This window comes from Eptatretus burgeri, chromosome 18 (genome assembly GCF_056783735.1).
Source record: "Eptatretus burgeri isolate ZD-2024b chromosome 18, Ebu_testis_v1, whole genome shotgun sequence".
NCBI classification, from domain to species: Eukaryota; Metazoa; Chordata; class Myxini; order Myxiniformes; family Myxinidae; genus Eptatretus; species Eptatretus burgeri.
In genome coordinates this window covers 14,747,344-14,752,500 of record NC_140978.1, presented here as the reverse complement: position 1 = coordinate 14,752,500, position 5,157 = coordinate 14,747,344, and the positions used below count along the sequence as shown (strand labels likewise).

The 5,157-nt window shown below is 43.7% G+C and overlaps 1 protein-coding gene across 1 annotated transcript in view; it reads right to left on the bottom strand.

Moving 5' to 3' along the window:
* The window catches only part of LOC147008639 (uncharacterized), a 33,650-nt gene extending 29,894 nt beyond the window's left edge, over positions 1-3,756 (bottom strand). Inside the window, exon 1 of the mRNA XM_085864084.1 lies at positions 2,589-3,756. The gene's annotated coding sequence lies outside the window, so the exon portion shown is untranslated. The remainder of the gene's footprint in view (positions 1-2,588) is intronic.
* Positions 3,757-5,157: the final 1,401 nt, after the last annotated feature.

Sequence of the window (5,157 nt, the reverse complement as noted above, 5' to 3'; positions counted from 1 at the left end):
GATGCAGGGAATGATCAAACAGGAGAACACTCTCGCAATATTTGTGCCATGTGTGACGCACTCACTGAACTTAGTCGGTCAGTCGGCCTTGGGATGCTGTAGACCTGCAGCAGCATTCTTTGAATTCGTGGAACAAGTGTATGTGTTTTTTACAGCTTCCACGTCGTGCTACGCCAGATTATTTGATGCCCTGAAAGCCAAATGTCTGCAAGTACCAAAGCATCTCAGCGACACTCGCTGGTCAGCTCATTCTAATGCAACCCGAGCTCTTGTTGACTGTTACAGCAAAATCATGGATGTCCTCGATGAAATCGCAAACGATGAACAACTGAATAGTGAAACAAGAAACACCGCCGAGACACTTCACCAAACGATGTGCACGCTCGAGATAGGGTTCTACGCTGATTTCTGGTCTACTGTCCTTGGTAGATTTTATCGTACGAGTAAAACCCTTCAGTCACAAGCTACCGATCTCAACACAGCCGTGCAGGTCCTCAAGTCACTGGCGAGCTTCGTGCAGTCATTACGTGATCAGTTTGATACATTCGTTGTTGATGGAGTGGAGCGCTCAGGTACGGAGGAATTCACTCGCGGATCACGTAGACGAAAGCATAATGTCCGCCTCGCTCCCTTGGAATATGGACACACTCCAGAAGTAGAACTAGATGCCAAGGAGTCTTTTCGCATCAGTGGATATGTTGCAGTGATCAACGTACTGCTGTCGCAGTTGGAAAAGCATACAAACGCTTACAGCGAGATAAGCGACAGATTTGAATTCCTGCGTGCTCTTATTCAACTCGAAGTGGAGTAGATTCGAGAGTCATGCTCGAAGCTCGTTGAGCTGTATCGGGAAGATCTAACACCTGACCTTACAGATGAAATGATTCAGTTTCAAGCCATGATGAAGGAGTCAGAGCCAGACTCGGGCCGTACTGAACTCGAGATGTACAGTTTTCTCATCGAGCGAAAACTCACCGATACTTTCCCAAATGTGGAAGTGCTGCTTCGGATTTACCTCTCACTGATGGTGTCAAACTGCTCCGGGGAGTGCTCATTTTCGAAACTCAAGCTTATCAAGAACCATCTTCGCTCCACGATGGGGCAGCAGAGACTGGTCAATCTGACCATCATTTCAACCGAATCCGATGTGCTCAATTCCATGCAGGTTGACAGTATCATATCTGAGTTCACTGCTGCGAAGTCGAGCAGGAAGCTTCTCCATTGATTAAGGCACAATGTGTATGTTCATTGATGTCGATGACACTGCCATATATTTTCGGTCGCTGGAAGTCGGCTATTAATCACCATTTCGGATTTCTCTTGTCCAGAGGGTTTTTATAAGTTGAAAGATTTTTAGTCAAAGTTCGTAGTATGCTTAATTATTTTCTTATATTGGTCCATCTCTATTGCTTACTCTTGCAGCAACAGCATTTTTGTGATTTGATTTTAGAATGAGCTCAGAGATAAGTCATCAGCCACATAAATAACAATCCGTCCATCTTGTCATATTGTCAGATTTAATTGTAATTTGTGAACATGTATGCCAAATCATTCCTGATCAGGATCTGCCAAATCCATAGATACAAGTTCAGTTGTTGATGAAAAAGCAGTTATAATTTAAGTTGTTGATTAACCTCCAAATTTGGGGGCCCCCCACAATCATTGTGACCACGGCTCCCCAAATGGTAAATCCGGCCCTGCTTGGCAGGCCCGCTCGACTGCATCCGAGCCGGAAAGGTAGTTGGCAGCTGGTAGTCGGTAGAGTAATCCGGTTCTGGAAAGACGTGCCGAGGGCGTGGAATCCTGGTCATTGAAATCGCGTAGTTAATTAGGTAAATTGGTTCTCGACAAAAAGACCCTATGCTATGCGGTTGAGTTATTGGCATCCACGGTCGGTTCTGCGACCCGCCGGCTCATGGAATTATCCTAAGTGACGGCCTACAATTCCGGGGAGTCTGGGGGAGATGACGTAACCGCCCCCACCTTGTGGTCATTCTCGCCACCGACCCCTGGCCCACAACAATATGTATATATGTGTATACCCCAGTTAAAATAGGTGTACCATATCCCTGTGTCGTAAGAGGCGACCAGGGTTGCATCAAGAAGGGCATCCGGCGTAAAACATGTGCCAAATCACTATGAGGATTATACGGATGATCCGCTGTGGCGACCCCTAACGGGAGCAGCTGAAAGAAGATGTGTGTATATATATATATATATATATATATATATATATATATATATATTTCATATGTAGATTATGCAACTGAGATTAATTATTTAACACACACACACACACACACACACACACACACACACACACACACACACACACACACACACACACACACACACACACACACACACACACACACACACACACACACACACACACACACACACACACACACACACGTTGTGACGTCTCCACACCCTTCTTTCAGTGGATGAATTGTGGATAATTGAGTGCAATTGGCTCAAGTAAGGGAGGGGATGGTAAGGCTATGTCATTTCCCCCAAACGGAAGCCATGCATCAAATCTGAAAGCGGGAATCTCCTAGCCCCTTCCATTTCCCAGAAAAGATTACCTGCAGAGGCCACTCCAATAATCAGGCACTGTTGCTGGGTCGAAAGACAGGACTCGGCGGATGACCATCACCGAGGGTTTTGACTGCAGTCTTGCACCAGTGGCACAGTCATGCACCCAGTCCTTCAACAATGAGAAGCCACAATGATGAGGAGTAAGGAGAGGGAGAAATATAGGATGGAATGCATGGAAAATTTTAGACACTCAGAGAGAGAATTCGACACACCTGCACACACACATAGAATTCAGGGACGAACAGCTTTTCTCTCACTGTGCCTCCTTCACATTTTACACAATCTTTTCCTCAACGCTTCTATTTCTAAACCTTTCAACTTTTCGAACTTTCATTTGTTGAGCTTCTTCCTATCTTTCTGACTCTGTCCATTTCTTTCTTCCATACTTTCCAAGACTTTTACACACACATTAACACACACCTATGGGCCCCTCTCACCTTCACCTCACCTGGTTGTTACCATGCTGTCATGAAGCCATCTCATATCACTGCATGAGATTCCCACCAGCCACGCAGTCCATCGCGTTTGGCCAGAGAACATCCAACCACCCTGCATGACCAGGTGCTGATGGAGCGGAAGAATGAGACCAGGAGGGAGTGCAGGGGAGGCGAGCCTAAACTGTGATGCAGTGGACAACCACGGCTTCAACCCAGGTTGTGAAAGGTGTGTTGGGGCGCATAAAAGAACCGACACTACTTCTTTCTCACCGCACTTTCTTTGCTTTCTTCGGGTGTCTGGATACATTTAACGTGAAGGTGCTAAGTAATTGTTGTAAGGATCTGAGGTTGGGTATATTGTTTAGGGGATGGAAGGAAATGTATGCAGTTGTCTGCAAAAGTATTCACCCCCTACCAATGAAGCCACATTTAGATGAATTATGTATTATGCAGAAACAATTTTTCCAAATGAACTTTTTTATTCATTACTGAAAAGATCAAAAGAAACCTTGTATAGGTGAAGGAGGTTACATGTTCGGAATACCTGCAAAAAACATGCACAAATCAAAATTCACCATTTGCAAAAGTATTCAGCACCTTTGGTCAGTCCTTGGTGGAAGCACCTTTTGCAGCAATGACTGCTATGAGTATTTTTGGGTGGGTCTCCACCAGCTCTGCTCAGGGAGATGGTGAAATCTTTGTCCATTCTTCACGTGAATATTTCATTGGTTCTGCCAAGTTTGAATAGGATCGTCGATGGACTGCAATCTTCAAATCTTGCCATAAATGTTCAATTGGGTGCAAGTCAGAACTTTGGACCACACATTAACATTTATTTTCTTCTTTTTCAGCAACTCCAGTGTGGCTTTAGCTTTGTGCTTTGGATCACTGTCCTGCTGAAATGTGAATCTCTTAAACAGTGCCAGATTCACAGCTGACTCAAGCAGGTTTTCATCAAGGATTCTCTTGTACTTTGCACCATCCATTGTCCCTTCTATCCTGACAAGCTTGACAGTCCCTGCTGATGAAAAACAGCCCCATAACATGATGCTGCCACGACCATGCTTGAAAGTAGGGATGGTGCTGACTTTGTGATGTGCAGAGTTAGCCTTGTGCCTGTTGTAATGCTTTGAATTTAGACTAAAAAGTTTAATTGCTGTCTCATCTGACCAGAAAACGTTTCTCCACATGCCTGTAGTTTCATCATGATGCTTCTTTTTGCAAAGTCCATATGAGCATTTAGATGTGCCTTTTTACAGTAATGGCTTTTTTTCTTGCTACCTGTCCACAGAGGCCAGCATTGTGAAGGGAATGGGATATTGTTGATTGATGAACAATGACGCCCATCTCAGACATAGAACTTTGCAGATCTTTGAAAGTCATTATTGGATTTACATTGACATCCCGAACCAGTTTTGTGCTCACCTGGCTGCAGAGTTTGGATGGGCGACCTGATCTGGGTAGAGTCTGGGTGCTATGATACGTCTTCTACTTCTTAATGATGGATTTCACCATACTCAAAAGGATAATGAGTGACTGAAATTTTCTTATAACCCTCCCCTGAATGGTGCTTCTCCACCTCTTTATGTCTGACTTCTTTGGAAAGCTCCTTGGTCTTCATGTTTGCCTTGTTGATTAACCAAGGGAGTTGCACTTCAAAACTCATGAGGTAAGTGGGGGAACTTAATTTTAAGTTAAAACACTGCTAAAATACAGGAGAAACCTATTACACTTGTTTTGTAACAAACCTATTACACCTTTCAAACAAATAATTTGCTCCAGAAGTGATTTGGGGTTAATTTAGCAAGGGGTTTGATTAATTATGCATTTTGAATCATCTGATTCAAAGAATCATCTGGGTTTGAGAATAATCTGATTTTCTCTCTTCATCTAACTTATTCACATTTTATCTGCATTTTTTAACTCCAACTTGTTCTGTAAGTTATCCTAATAAAGCCATATGCCAAGATTCAGTTGAATATGGTCAAGGGTATAGGAAAAAAAAAAGTCTGAAAAACCACAGGTAGGACAGAAAGATGCAGAGCCAACCTATAGTCCCATCCGGTGAAACTGGGAGCACACTATTAAGCTCAGGTGGAACCAAAATGTGAAAACTTTG